Source organism: Macaca mulatta, chromosome 4 (assembly GCF_049350105.2).
Source record: "Macaca mulatta isolate MMU2019108-1 chromosome 4, T2T-MMU8v2.0, whole genome shotgun sequence".
NCBI lineage: Eukaryota > Metazoa > Chordata > Mammalia > Primates > Cercopithecidae > Macaca > Macaca mulatta.
The window spans coordinates 39,968,059-39,984,487 of NC_133409.1; the positions used below are offsets into that span (position 1 = coordinate 39,968,059).

Genomic DNA, 16,429 nt, shown 5'->3' on the forward strand with positions numbered 1-16,429 from the left:
TCCTTAGTAACTGAGTGTGTCCTCTTTTTCAAATCTCTGCCGGGCTGATAGGTAAAAAATTGTGTTCGTTATGTAAATTTACAATTCTTTGGCTAGGAATGAGGTTCAACAATTTTTCTATTTTGATTTGCTTTTTATGTTGTTATGTTATTCTGCTCTCATGAGCATTTTTTTTTTTTTTAAGATAGAGTTTCGCTGTTGTTGCCCAGACTGGAATGCAGTGGCACGATCTTGGCTCACCACAACCTCCGCCTCCCGGGTTCAAGCGATTCTCTTGCCTCAGCCTCCCGACTAGCTGGGATTACAGGCATGTGCCACCACGCCTGGCTAATTTTGTATTTTTAGTAGAGACAGCATTTCTCCATGTCAGTCAGGCTGGTCTCGAACTCCCGACCTCAGGTGATCTGCCTACCTAGGCCTCCCAAAGTGCTGGTATTACAGGCGTGAGTCGCCGCACCTGGCCTAGCACTTTGCTTTTTAATTGGCAATTCAGTTACATTTCCTGGGAGGAAAACATTGGCTCATCTTCAGCTATCCTTGAGCCCAGACTCAAGTTTATGTTTCAAGTACTAGCCAGCAGGACAGAATCCAAAGTTTCATTTCAGGTCGGAATCCGTGCAGTTCTGGATCACCCTCCACCACTTTCAAGTGCATGACCATCTCTTGAAGCATAAGTTTCTTGGGCACCTAATTTAATTTAAAAACCTCAAAGAGTTCTCTGTGTCGTCTTTGAGGAGAAAGAGAAGCTCAGAGTTCTTGGAGGCAGCAATCAGATAAGCACCTTACCAGAGAATCTTTGCTGAAAAATAAATTTAAATAGCAATTAATGCTTTTGTGTAAAGTTAAAGAGGAGTCTTGAGAATGTGACAGTCCAGCTGAGCACAGTGACTCACGCTTGTAATTCCAGCACTTTGGGAGGCAGAGGCAGGCAGATCACTTGAGGTCAGGAGTTTGGTACCAGCCTGGCTAACAATGGTGAAAGCCCGTCTCTACTAAAACTTAGCTGGGTGTGGTGGCAGGTGCCTGTAATCACAGCTACTTGGGAGGCGGAGGCAGGAGAATCGCTTGAACCCAGAGGCAGAGGTTGCAGTGAGCTGAGATCACACCACTGTACTCCAGCCTAGGCAACAGAGCAAGACTCCATCTCAAGGAAAAAAAAAAAGAGAGAGAGAGAGAGAGAAAGAGAGAATGTGACAACCCAGCTCACCTTTGAGAAGTCCTTGGGATTCGCATTGTCATTGCTTAGTGAATCTCACCTGCCTGCTTGCTTTCCTTCCTTCCTTCTTTCTGGCCTTCCTTTCTTTTCTTTCTGCTTTTAGTGCCTCCTATTTGACAATACCTCTACAAGACATTGTGGGATCTCAACAACAACAAAAAAGAAGTGTAATAAACTCTGTCCCAAAGGTGTGCATAGGACAAACATTCAGAAAATAATTTTAAAATTACCCCTTTCCTTTTGAAAAATAATGTGTTGATACTTTTGCTTTCTACAACCTAGTAAAAGGGAGATTCCCAAAGGTGAATTTTTGATATTTAAAATTTTTTATATACAAAACTAGTAAAAGTTCATTTAAAAAATTTAAGTAATATAAAACTATAAAGCCCAGAGTAAAAGTGCCCCAATGCATGCACTCTAACATAGAAAAGAAGTCACAGATGTTATCATCCCCAGAACAAAGGCATGAGTAGTACTTTGCAGACACTTTCCCATGTTCATACACATATGGAGCATATATGTAACAAAATGCTGCTTGAGTTCTCTCCTTTTGTTTTGAAATCTTGGCTAAATCTTCAAAGCTGAAGCCAGTCATCTCAACAAAGCCATACATTCTAAACACAGTGCCAAAGAGTTGCCCAAATCACCCTTCAGCCTTATAAAGAGTTGGCAAAGTTGGCCCTTCTACCTTGCCCCTCCACCCCATCTAGCTTCTAGAAGCAGAAGGTCAGTCTCATGAAGGAGAAAGAGAGTCATCCAGGTAGTGAGGTGCATGCCCAGGGAAAAAGTGCTTTGGCAGAACCAGGAATGTCCCCCTCCAATCCCTCAGCCCAATCCAACCAAAAAGAGCACCAAGAGTGCCAATCATAGAGAAGGAGGGTGCCAGCACCAAAGGGAGACTGGCATCTGTGTGCAGCTGCATGCTTACTCAGCTGTGGGACTTTGCGAATGAGCCTGCAATGTGTCCTTTCACATGTGAACACATAGAAACTGGCACTTGCTTTTCACCTGGAGATTCTGAAGGCACTAATGTCCCCATCACCCCTGAGGGCACTAAGGCTGACTGGAGCTGCACAGAAGAGAGAACAGTGGCAGGATAAGGCGCCACACTCACCATTCAGCATGGCAGTGGTGTGTGGTCTTAGTCCCTGGTTATTAGGAAAACACAAATACAAATATTAAAACATCATTATCTGACAAGTTGGCAAAAATGTAAAAGATTTATAAAATCTTGTGTTGGAAAAAGTGTGTGGAAAAAGGCACTCATACATTATATATAAGACTATGTCTTCATCTTTATTCTGTTGCTATAACTGAATACCACAGACCAATGTACAAAGAATAGAGGTTTATTTAACTCACAGTTCTAGAGGTTGAGAAGTTCAAGAGCATGGTACCAGCATCTGATGAGGGCTTTGTGCTGCCTCATAACATGGTGGAAAATACCATAGGGCAAGAGAGGAAGCAAGAGGAAAGCAAGAAAGCCAAAGTCACTTTTTTTTTTTTTATTATACTTTAAGTTCTAGGGTACATGTGCACAATGTACAGGTTTGTTACATATGTACACACGTGCCATGTTGGTGTGCTGCACCCATTAACTTGTCATTTACATTAGGTATATCTCCTAATGCTATCTCTCCCCCTTACTCCCTCCCGACAATAGGACCCAGTGTGTGATGTACCCCTTCCTGTGTCAAAGTCATCTCATTGTTCAATTCCCACCTATGAGTGAGAACATGCGGTATTAGGTTTTCTGTTCTTGTGATAGTTTGCTGAGAATGATGGTTTCCAGCTGTATCCATGTCCCTACAATGGACACGAGCTCATCCTTTTTTATGGCTGCATAGTATTCCATGATGTATATGTGCCACATTTTCTTAATCCAGTCTGTCACTGATGGACAACTGGGTTAATTCCAAGTCTTTGCTATTGTGAATAGTGCTGCAATAAACATACATGTGCATGAGTCTTTATAGCAGCATGACTTATAATCCTTTGGGTCTATCCCCAGTAATGGGATGGCTGGGTCAAATGGTATTTCTAGTTCTAGATCCTTGAGGAATCTCCACATTGTTTTCCACAATGGTTGAGCTAGTTTACAGTCCCACCAACAGTGTAAAAGTGTTTCTATTTCTCCACATCCTCTCCAGCACCTGTTGTTTCCTGATTTTTTAATGATTGCCATTCTCATTGGTGTGAGATGGTATCTCATTGTGGTATTGATTTGCATTTCTCTGATGGTGAGTGTTGATGAGCATTTTTTCATGTGTCTGTTGGCTGTGTGAATGTCTTCTTTTGAGAAGTATCTGTTCATATCCTTTGCCCACTTTTTGATGGGGTTGTTTCCTTTTTCTTGTAAATTTGATTGAATTCTTTATAGGTTCTGGATATTAGCCCTTTGTCAGATGAGTAGATTGCAAAAATTTTCTCCCATTCTGTAGGTTGCCTGTTCACTCTGATGGTAGTTTCTTTTGCTGTGCAGAAGCTCTTTAGTTTAATTAGATCCCATTTGTCAATTTTGGCTTTTGTTGCCATTGCTTTTGGTGTTTTAGAAATGAAGTCCTTGCCCATGGCTATGTCCTGAATGGTATTACCTAGGTTTTCTTCTAGGGTTTTTATGGTTTTAGGTCTAACATTTACATCTCTAATCCATCTTGAATTAATTTTAGTATAAGGAGTAAGGAAAGAATCCAGTTTCAGCTTTCTACTTATGGCTAGCCAGTTTTCCCAGCACCATTTATTAAATAGGGAATCCTTTCCCCATTTCTTGTTTTTTTCAGGTTTGTCAAAGATCAGATGGCTGTAGATGTGTGGTATTATTTCTGAGAGCTCTGTTCTGTTCCACTGGTCTATATCTCTGTTTTGGTACCAGTACCATGCTGTTTTGGTTACCGTAGCCTTGTAGTATAGTTTGAAGTCAGGTCACCTGATGCCTCCAGCTTTGTTCTTTTGGCTTAAGATTGTCTTGGCAATGTGGGGTCCTTTTTGGTTCCGTATGAATTTTAAAGCAGTTTTTTCCAATTCTGTGAAGTATTACCAGTATTTTATTGAGGATTTTTGCATGGATGTTCATCAGGGATATTGGTCTAAAATTCTCTTTTTTTTTGTTGTATCTCTGTCAGACTTTGGTATCAGACTGATGTTGGCCTCATAAAATGAGTTAGGGAGGATTCCCTCTTTTTCTATTGATTGGAATAGTTTCAGAAGGAATGGTATCAACTCCTCCTTGTACCTCAGGTAGAATTTGGCTGTGAATCTGTCTGGTCCTGGACTTTTTTTGGTTGGTAGGCTATTAATGATTGCCTCAATTTCAGAGCCTGCTATTGGTCTATTCAAGGATTCAACTTCTTCCTGGTTTAGTCTTGGGAGAGTGTAAGTGTACAAGAAATTATCCATTTCTTCTAGGTTTTCTAGTTTATTTGCATAGAGGTGTTTAGAGTATTCTCTGATGGTAGTTTGTATTTCTGTGGGGTCAGTGGTGATATCCCCTTTATCATTTTTTATTGCATCTATTCATTTGATTCTTCTCTCTTTTCTTCTTTATTAGTCTTGCTAGCAGTCTATCAATTTTGTTGATCTTTTCAAAAACCAGCACCTGGATTCATTGATTTTTTGGAGGTTTTTTGTGTCTCTATCTCCTTCAGTTCTGCTCTGATCTTAGTTATTTCTTGCCTTCTGCTAGCTTTTGAATGTGTTTGCTCTTGCTTCTCTAGTTCTTTTAATTGTGATATTAGGGTGTCACTTTTAGATTTTTCCTGCTTTCTCTTGTGGGCATTTAGTGCTATAAATTTCCCTCTACACACTGCTTTAAAAGTGTCTTAGAGATTCTGGTATATTGTATCTTTGTTCCCATTGGTTTCTAAGAACATCTTTATTTCTGCCTTCATTTCTTATGTACCCAGTAGTCATTCAGGAGCAGGTTGTTCAGTTTCCATGTAGTTGAGCAGATTTGATTGAGTTTCTTAATCCTGAGTTCTAGTTTGATTGCACTGTGGTCTGAGAGATAGTTTGTTTTAATTTCTATTCTTTTACATTTGCTGAGGAGTGCTTTACTTCCAACTATGTGGTCAATTTTGGAATAAACGCGATGTCGTGCTGAGAAGAATGTATATTCTGTTGATTTGGGGTGCAGAATTCTGTAGATGTCTATTAGGTCCGCTTGGTGCAGAGTTGAGTTCAATTCCTGGTTATCCTTGTTAACTTTCTGTCATGTTGATCTGTCTAATGTTGACAGTGGGTTGTTGAAGTCTCCCATTATTATTGTATGGGAGTCTAAGTCTCTTTGTAAGTCTCTAAGGACTTGCTTTATGAATCTGGGTGCTCCTGTATTGGGTGCATATATATTTAGGATAGTTAGCTCTTCCTGATGAATTGATCCCTTTACCATTATATAATGGCCTTCTTTGTTTCTTTTGATCTTTGATGGTTTAAAATCTGTTTTATCAGAGACTAGGATTGCAACCCCTGCTTTTTTTGTTTTCCATTTGTTTGGTAGATCTTCCTCCATCCCTTTGTTTTGAGCCTATGTGTGTCTCTGCATGTGAGATGGGTCTCCTGAATACAGCAAACTGATGGGTCTCAACTCTTTATCCAATTTGCCAGTCTGTGCCTTTTAATTGGACCATTTAGTCCATTTACATTTAAGGTTAATATTGTTATGTGTGAACATGATCCTGTCATTGTGATATTAGCTGATTATTTTGCTCGCTAGTTGATGCAGTTTCTTCCTAGCATCAATGGATTTTACATTTTGACATGCTGACATGTCATCATTTTTTTTGTTTTTTTTGAGATGGAGTCTTGCTCTTATCCTCCAGGCTGGAGTGCAATGTCATGATCTCACCTCACTGCAACCTCTGCCTCCCGGGTTCAAGCAGTTCTCCTGTCTCAGCCTCCTGAGTAGCTGGGATTACAGGTGCCTGCCACCATGCCCAGCTAATTTTTGTATTTTTAGTAGAGATGGGATTTCACCATGTTGGCCAGGATGGTCTCAAACTCCTGACCTCAAGTGATCTGCCCACCTCAGTCTCCCAAAGTGTTGGGATTACAGGTGTGAGCCACCACGCCTGGCCCTAAAGTCACCTTTCATAACAACCCAATGTGACAGTAACTAATCCAGTCCCAAGAGAGCAAGAACTCACTCACTTCTCTAGCCAGCATTAATCCCTTCATGAGGGTGAACTCCTCATCATCCAAGGGCCTCTTAAAGGTGCCACCACCTGTCAACACCTTTACATTACGGACTAGCCTCAACATGAGTTTTGATGGGGATATACCATATACAAGACATAACTAACTACAAATTTAAATACCTTCTTTGGATGACAATTGTCAGTGTATATTAAAATGTTAAAGACATATGCCTTTTCAGCCAACAATTCCACTTCCAGCACTCTATTTAAAAAAATAATAATAATCTCCCAAAGTTCTTGCAAGATGATTTCTATCCCACCAGTGTGGAGGTAGGAAGAGCAGAACTGGTGGGAGACTTTGAACAAATCCAGATAAGGAACAAAGAGAATGACTGTGAAGATGAAGAAGAGGAGAGTGACTAGAAATTGTCAACAGTTTGAATTAACAGGACTTAAAGGCTCTCATGGATTGAATTGTGTCCCATAAAAAGGTATACTGAATTCTTAATCCCCAGTACCCATGAATGTGACCTTATTTGGAAATGGGGTATTTGCTGATGTAATCAAGTTAAGATGAGGTCATATTCACACTTTAGGGGGGCCCTAATCCAATACGACTGATGCCTTTATAAAAAGAGAAGAGATACAGACATACAAGGAGAATGTCACATGATGATGGAGGTAGAGACAGGAGCGATGCCTCTACAAGCCAAGGAATGTCAAAGATTGTCAGGATTGCCAGAAAGGCATAGAACGAATTCTCACCTGCAAGCTTCAGGAAGAGCATGACCTTGCTGACAACATGGTCTTGGACTTCTAGACTCCAGAATTGTGAGAGCACACACTTCTGTCATTTCGGTTGTTTTCAGCCACCCAGTTTGTGGCACAGTGCTCCCCTTTATCCACTGTTTCACGTTCCACAGTTTTAGTTATGTGTGGTCAACTACAGTTTGAAAATATTAAATGGAAAACTCCAGAGGTAAACAATTCATCGTTTTTAATTGTGCACCATTCTGAGTAGTGTGGTATGATCTCACACTGTCCACTCCATCCTTCCAGGACATGAATCATCCCTTTGTCCAGCGGATCCATGCTGTAGACATTGCCCACCTGCAAATCACTGAGGAGCTGGCTCGGTTATCAGATTAAAAAAAAAAAAGGCCACAGTATATATAGGGTTTGGTACTATCAGTGACTTCAGGCATCCAATGGAGTCTCAGAACATATCTCCCACAGATAAGGGGGGACTACTGTATTCTGTTACAGCAGCCCTGGGAAACGAATACAGAGGCCAACTGGTGAAAGTGGCCAGGAAGAGAGAAAATCAAAGATGACTTCAGATGAGCCTGGCTTGGGCCACTGTGTCCATGCTAGTACCGTGAACTGTGCTGACAGATGTAGAAAACATAGAAGGGGAGCAGCTCGGTTGGGGCAGGACATGAGTAAGGAATTTACTGTCTGATATGGTAAGTCATGGCCCAGGGTCTATCTGTATGAACATGTCCAGTCAGCTAAGCTGAGCAGAGAGGTCATAATAGCCTGGACTATGGGTGAATGGGTCTAAAGAGATATCAAATTCAGTTTGAAACGTGTTAGCATTCAGATTGGAAAACCTTCACCTTCATTCTCTCTAAGGTGAGAGAGACCCTACTCCATGGCAGAGAAACACACCTCTCAGCAGAAACGCACCCAGAACAAGCATGGTGAGTTCTGGGATCTAGGTCCCTTTCCTGCAGAACAAGGACCCCATTCTTGCTGACTCTTTGGAGCTGGTGTGGGTCCTCTCTGGCCTCTGGGCTTCCCCATGAGCTGGACAGCGCTGCTCCCCAGAGCGTTGTGGAGACATCCTGCGAGAAGAGCCGCGAGGCAGGGTCTGGGGGGACCTGCCTCTAACTTGGGGTGTGGTCTGGCCTGGGCACTTAACGACTCAGAGCCTCTCCCTGGGAACTACTCACTGGGAAGTAACAATGGAGCAATGCATAAAGGAAGGTGAGAACCAAAGTAACTCCATAGTTAGTTCAAGCATTTTATTTTACAGAGGAGCAAAATCAGACATGCAGAAGTTAAGTGGTGTATTCAAGGTCACAGACAAATGGGTTTTGAAGTTGGAATTGAAAAGTGCTCTTTTCATTAAAGCATTTCTAAGGTCTCTTTCAGTCTTTAAATCCTCTGGTTATAAAAGCAATTTATAAATAGAATGGGGTGCTAGAAGTTTCTAAATACCACCAGACACCAAAAACTGCTGTTTAAAGAGAGGAACTAATTGGAATTCATGGCAATTCAGAGGCCACACATTAATTCTGTGCAGTGGAGCAAGACCTGTATGGCAGATCATTTGAATGCAGGAGGTCAGTCAGATAGATTGCTTCTTTAGATCTTCAAGAACATTCAAGAACACTGTCAAAACCTTTCTGTTACAAACATTTGCAGGTTGGTTTTTCAATAATGATTCCTGCTATACAGAAATGGGGTGGCTTGAAAACTTGCCCCTGCATGCCCCCACTCCAGCTCAAAAAGGAACACAAATGTGGTTGCAGCAGCTTTGCCCTAAAGTCGATATCCAGACAGAAATTGTGAAAAATAGCAACCAGTCGCTTCCCCAGATGACCGGTTCATTGAAAATGAACTCCCCTCAGGCCACATGGAGGCAGACTCCAGGGTCTGAGCTAGACTTTGAATGTGTCTGACAAATGAAGAGACAGGACTAGAGAGGTGTTCCCCTGCCACCAGCCACATCCAGATGTAACCACAGACCAAGGCTGGCTGCTGCTGGAAGCTGAGCCTTCCCAGGCAGAGAAGCAAGTAGCATCTCCTACCCTCCACCCACCCACCCATCCTAACTCCTCTTCCTCTTTTCTCTGTCTTGGACCATCCAGATTTCCCCTGAGCTTCCTTTCTCTTTTCTTTGTCTTCATTCTTACTCTCCCCTCTCTGCTCCTCTTTCTAAATCTTTCATATCTTTCTCTTGACCATGTCTCTTCTCCCTAATACCCAACCCCAACTCTGGTCTGTCTATTCCTGGACAGACAGAAATGAAGTCACTTTCAACCAAGAAAAATGAATAATTCCAATGCCATGAAAAGGCTAGTCATATGGTAATGAGTAGGGCCAATCCTTTCCTCCTAATAGGCTATAGTGACTCCAAATGGTCATGGACTGGCCACCATGGAATCATCAGCCCCAGAAGGATACAACAAGCTCCCTAAGGCAGCGCCATCTTGGCTCTCAGGTTCTCTGAATGGCCAAACATCAAAACCACCAGAATGGAAAATTGAGCATGTATAGGAAGTTCTCCTTCCACTCCCAACATAAAGAATGGGTAGAAATACACGTGTGTGCGTGTGTGTGTGAATATACTAAATGCCACTAAACTGTACAATGGTTAAAATGGTAAATGTCATGTATATTTTACCACAATAAAAATAACAAGGACAGCCAGAGTCAAACATTGCAAAGACAGGGAGAATGGGAGGTCACAGTCATTGGAAGGAGAAGCCACCTAAGGGTGTGTGTGTGGACAGAGATAGAGATAGATAAAAGTTATGTAACAGTCAAATTCAAAAGGAAGAAATGAAAATTTAAGAATAGGACCTTTAAGGACACAAGAGTGAGAAAGTGTTAAAGCCAGGTAGCCCTCAGCGAGTTAAGAGGAAACATGTAATTCAGAACTAGGGTTGAAGCCCCAAGCACCTGCTCAGCAGGTGTTGGAATTGTGTTCTATGCATAAACACTGAAAAAGCCAAATCCTATCACTGAAGGATGACCAGAAAACTCTACCCAAAGGTTGTAAACGTACTAGCATTTCTTCCAATAACCCTAGAGGCTGATCAAACCATAACTCTAACAATGGTCCCTCTCTGAAGACTTTAGGCAGAAATCAGGACCAGAAGAATCTTTGCAATGAGCCAGGCGTGGTGGTTCCCACCTGTAATCCCAGCACTTTGGGAGGCCAAGTCAGGCAGATCACGAGGTCAGGAGTTCAAGACCAGCCTGATCAATATGGTGAAACTCTGTCTCTATGAAAAATACAAAAATTAGCCTTGGGAGGTGGCATGCGCCTGTAATCACAGCTACTCAGGAGGCTGAGGCAGGAGAATCGCTTGAACCCAGAAGGTGGAGTTTGCAATGAGCCAAGATTGTGCCACTGCACTCCAGCCTGGGCAACAGAGTGAGACTCCATCTCAAAAAGGAAAAAAAAAGAATTTTTGCGATGAAATCTGTTCCAACCCTGTACCTTGGGTCTCATGTTAGCAAATAAGCAGTTAGCATAGAAATAGACCTTTGGTTTCCAAAGCTGAAACTTTGGAATTGTGCCTGGAACCAATCATTATTTTATTTGCCCAAATCCTGTACCAGACATAGGTCATATGCATCCAACAGGCACCCTTTATTGGCTTTTTATGGATGTTCATTAACAGCTCCATTGTTGGCCAGGCCATTTAGAGACACTGAGCTGGAAACACCAGCTGCTTCACGAAAGTTATGGATACGGCTGAGCCTTCCACCGAGGGTTGTAAAGCCCTAATGGAGTGGCAGCACAGTAGGGCAATTCAGGCCAATTTAGATTTTGTAGCATGTACATAAATGACTGTTTCCTGCCCTGCTCTGATTTTTTTGTTCAAACCCTTTAAATCCACCTGGAATACTAACCTAAGGATGGTGGTCTCCACTTATCACCCAGGCCACTGACATACGGATTTACAAAGAGTTTTTCCATTCCCTCAGACGCTAATGCCTTCCATTTGTACAGAATGTTTAACATTTACCAAATACTTTCACAGTACCATCCAGTTCCTATGAAGTAGGTAATAGGGCCGGTGTTATTATCCTTGAGAAAAAGAGGTTCAGGGAGGTTTTGGGACTTGCCCAAAGATACACAGAAACGCTGGAGCTTGCAGGAGTCCAGGTGGCCTTTTCTTCCAATGACCATGACCTTCCAGTCTCCATGTCTTGACACTGATTAACTCTGGCTCTTTATTTTTATTGTGGTAAAATATACATAGCATAAAATTTACAATTTTTAAGTGTACAGTTCAGTGGCATTAAATATACTCACATTGTTGATTTATCCTCGTGCACCATACGTGGCACAGGCATCAAGATGTCCAATCAAGTGGTCTGCCGGGAAGTCAGTCATGCTGGGAGCTGGTACTCAGCCTCAGGACCACAGCTGAATGCACAGCTAGAAGGTTGGCTTTCACAAGTACAGTCTACAAAAAGACCTGCTAGAGCCATTATTGCACTCCATGCAGGATATACGTACTGTGGGTCTTGTGCTACCCATGCTTATAAACAAGTGGATCCGTCTATTACCCAGAGAATTTTCATCCTTGGGCCTTCTCATCATGTGTCCCTCTCTCAATGTGCACTTTCCAGTGTGGATATATACAGGACATCTCTGTATCATCTTCATATTAACCAAAAGATTTACAGAGAACTGTGGAAAACAGGAATGTTTGAACGCATGTTTCTGAGACAAAATATGAACATAGCATTGAAATGCATTTGCCTTACACACATAAAGCCATGGAAATCCATAAGAATGAGTTTACCATTATCCCTATTCTGGTTGGAGCTCTGAGTGAGTCAAAAGAACAGGAATTCAGAAAACTCTTCAGTAAATATCTAGCGGATCCTAGTAATTTCTTGGTAGTTTCTTCTGATTTTTGCCATTGGTGTCAAAGGTTTCATTACAGTTACTATGATGAATCCCAGGGGGAGACTTATAGATCCATTGAGTATCTAGATAAAATGGGTGTATTATAGAATTAGACCCTATATCTTTTAGCAATTACTTGAGGAAATACCATAATATTACATGTGGAAGACATCCCTTTGGGGTATTATTAAATGCTATCACAGAGCTCCAGAAAAATGGAAGAATATGAGCTTTTCGTTTTTGAATTACGCCCAGTCAAACCAGTGTAGAAATTGGCAAGACAGTTCAGCACTTATGCAGCTGGAGCACTCACGGTCCACTGAAGCTCTGAATCCTCAGGGAGGCCACCTGCACATTCTCATACTCAGTCTAGGGTCCTAGCCTAACTTTTACCAAGATATTGGTCCTGGTTTGGGGGGATTATGAAACCTCAAACTAATAGAACTTTCTTCTCTTTTTTTCTAGTAGGCATAGTCCTTCCTTGATTTCAACTCATTAAAAAATGCTTTATAGTTTAGGGCAATGGTAGTGTGTCCAGAAATGGTGGGTTCTTGGTCTTGCGACTTCAAGAATGAAGCTGTGGACCCTCCTAGTTACAGTTCTTAAAGATGGCGTGTCCAGAGTTTGTTCCTTCAGATGTTCAGATGTGTCTGCAGTTCCTTCTGGTGGGTTCGTGGTCTCGCTGACTTCAGAGGTGAAGCTGCAGACCCTAGCGGTGAGTGTTACAGCTCTTAAAAGCAGCGCGTCTGGAGTTGTTCATTCTTCCCAGTGAGCTCCTGGTCTTGCTGGCTTCAGCAGTGAAGCTGCAGGCCTTCAGGGTGAGTGTTACAGCTCATAAAGTCGGTGTGCACCCAAAGAGTGAACAGCGGCGAGATTTACCATAAAGAGTGAAAGAACAAAGCTGCCACACTCTGCAAGGGGAACAAGGCTGCCGCTGCTGGCTCAGGCAGCCTGTTTTTATTCCCTTATCTGACTCCACCCACATCCTGCTGACTGGTCCATTTTACAGAGAGCTGATTGGTCTGTTCTGACAGAGTGCTGATTGGTGCATTTACAATCCTTTAGCTAGACACAGAGTGCTAGACAGAAGAGTTCTCCAAGTCCCCACTAGGTTAGCTAGATACAGAGTACCTGTTGGTGTATTCACAAACCTTGAACTAGACACAGGGTGCTTGGTATATTTACGATCCCTTAGCTAGACATAAAAGTTTTCCGAGTCCCCACTAGACTCAGGAGCCAAGCTGGCTTCACCTAGTGGATCCCTCACTGGGGCTGCAGGCGGAGCTGCCCACCAGTCCTGAGCCACACAGCACTCCTCAGCCCTTGGGCGGTCAATGGGACCAGGCACGAGGGAACAGGGGAGGGCGCCCGTCAGGGAAGCTTGGGCCACATGGGAGCCCACCACGGAGGGTGGGGCCTCGGACGTGGCAGGCTGCAGGTCCTGAGGCAGCTGAGGCCTGGCGAGAATTCCAGCCCGGTGCACGTGGGCCGGCTGTGCTGGGGGACCCAGCACAATCTCCACAGCTGCTGGCCGGAGTGCTAAGCCCCTCACCACCCTGGGCCGGCATCACCGGCTGGCTGCTTGGAGTGCCGGGCCGCTGAGCCCGCGTCCGTGCCCACCGGAACTCACGCTGGACTGTGAGTACCACGGGCAGCCCTGGTTCCTGCCGGCACCTCTCTCTCCACACCTCCCGGCAAGTAGACGGAGCTGGCTCCAGCCTGGGCCAGCCCAGAGAGGGGCTCCCACAGTGCAGTGGTGGGCTGAAGGGCTCTTCAAGCACTGCCAGAGTGGATGCCCAGGCCGAGGAGGTGCTGAGAGTGAGGCCTGCTAGCACATTGTCACCTCTCAGAAGGAAGGCTGGCATCAAAATATTTTGATTAAAAAAAGATAACAATGTAAAGGCTCGGTTGTGGCAGACAGCTTTTTGAAAGTAACTTGTAAAGCATTTACCATATCCTAAATTTGCACTCTTCACAGACTTGTGCACATATATTCCACTTTCAGAACAGTTTTGCAAATTGTACACAAACAAAAATGGTGGAAGCTTTTCAATAAAGAAATTGCATTTATAAATGGTCTGTATTATATATAATAAATCTCCAGTTACAGTCAATTACTACCCATGTTGTACAACAGAGACCTTCTATTTCAGTTGCTAACAAAGGGCTACACAATTCAAAATAAATAAATAAATTCACATTGTTATGCAACCATTATCATCAATCATCTCCAGAACTTTCTCCTCATCCCAAACTGAAACTCTGTTCCTATTAAACAGTAACTTCCCATTCCCCTCTTCCCCTAGGTCTGGGAACCACAATTCTACTTTCTGTTCCTATGAATTTGACTACTCTGGGAACCTCATATAAGTGGAATCATAGAGTATTGATTCTGTTTCTGACTTTTTTCACTTGACATAATGTTTGCAAGGATCATCCATATTGTAGCGTGTGTCAGAATTTCAATTCTTTTTAAGGCTGAATAATATCCTATTTCATCTCTATGTACAACCTTTTGTTCATCCATTCATTTGTTGATGGTGCCCTGCACTCCTACTTCCTTTTTTAGGAAATAGCACGTCACTTTTTTTTTTTTTTTTTTTTGAGATGGAATCTCGCTCTGTTGCCCAGGCTGGAGTGCAGTGGCACGATCTTGGCTCACTGCAAGTTCCACCTCCCGGGTTCAAGCCATTCTCCTGCCTCAGCCTCCCAAGTGGCCAGGACTACAGGCGCCCGCCACCACACCCAGCTAATTTTTTTGTATTTTTAGTAGAGACAGAGTTTAACCATGTTAGCCAGGATGGTCTCGATCTGCTGACCTTGTGATCCACCTGCCTCGGCCTCCCAAAGTGCTGAGATTACAGGCATGAGCCACTGCGCCCGGCCCACTTTTTTTTTTTTTTAAAGAAATTATCTTCCCCATTGAGTAAAGTCTGGTGGAAGTATTAAGATTCTCTGGGCAGAAAACAACCCAAACAACTGCTTTCTCATAGAACTTGAAACCCAAGCAACCTGATAAATAGAATAAAAATGAAATACGCTTTTAGAAAATATATACACAGCTCTACCCAGGCAAGTCTGAATCGTAGTTTTGGCTACATAGAGATGTTTCCATTCTAATTCATTTCCAAGCCTGGTTTTCCACACTTCCCTTGGATTATGCAATTTACACTATGGCCAATGTTAGATTCTGCTGCTGGAAACCAAAGAATTCTCACATTTATCAAAACTAAATAAGGGATACCCTACTCTACAGCCTCCATTCTAGCTATGGGTATAACTTATTTCCTCCTTAAAGAAGGCATCTAGGCCAGGTGCATTGTCTCACACCTGTAATCCCAGCACTTTGGGAGGCCGAGGTGGGAGGATCACCTGAGGTCAGGAGTTTGAGACCAGCCTAGCCAACATGGTGAAACCTGTCTCTACTAAAAATACAAAAATTAGCTGGGCGTGATGCTGGGCACCTGTAATCCCAGCTACTCGGGAGTCTGAGGCAGGAAAATCACTTGAACCCAGGAGGTAGAGGTTGCAGTGAACTGAGATGGCACCACTGCACTCCAGTCCGGGCAAGAGTGAGACTCCTTCTCCAAAATAATAATAATAATAATAATAATAATAAAATTTAAAAAGAATGCATCCAGTGTTTATTTTTGTAACAACTTAATACATTTGTGGGGACAGGATGCAGAATGTAGCGGGTAGGGAGAGGGGAAAACAGGATAGGACTGTGGTACCCTCTATTTATCCTGTAAATGAACTTGAATTTCCTTTAAAAACCTATTTAGATTCACTTTTGGTTATTTTTATGTCAAATCTGGGCCAAAGATATAAGGCCATAGCTGTCAGTATTTCCAGGCTTTACAATTCCTTCCGGTCTTGTCTCCTCAGATATCTTGAGGGTCTTTGAAATATGTTTCTAGGGGGTTCTATTTTCCTAAGTGTTCTACAATACCAAATACCATCAGTAATGCTCCTGCTTTCTCCTACAAAAAAAAGAATTCTATTTCCCTCAAAATATTCATTCAGTCAGTCAACAAATATTAACTGAACACTTAAAATATACCAGGCACTCGGCTAAGTCTATGGATCCAGCAACAAAAGGACAGACATGCCCTCTATCCTCAGGAAACATGCCTTTCAGTGGGAGAGGCCAGTAGTAATTAAATGATAGGGCAAAAATATGTAAAATTCCAACTCAGCTACCTGAGAACTTTGAAGCAGGATGCCACCTGGTCAGGGATGCAGAAAAGATTTCCCCAGAAAAGGGTGACTGAAATTAGGTTTTTAGTGCTGTTTTGTTTTGAGACGGAGTTTGGCTCTTGTTGCGCAGGCTGGAGTACAATGGCGCAATCTCGGCTCACCGCAACCTCCGCCCCCCGACCCCTGGTTCAAGCAAGTCTCCTGCCTCAGCCTCCCCAGCAG

General features: G+C 42.9%; 1 pseudogene; it reads left to right on the forward strand.

Moving 5' to 3' along the window:
- Window positions 1–10,566: 10,566 nt before the first annotated feature.
- Window positions 10,567–12,330, forward strand: LOC100425390 (protein MEMO1 pseudogene; annotated as a pseudogene).
- The last annotated feature ends 4,099 nt before the right edge of the window (window positions 12,331–16,429 follow it).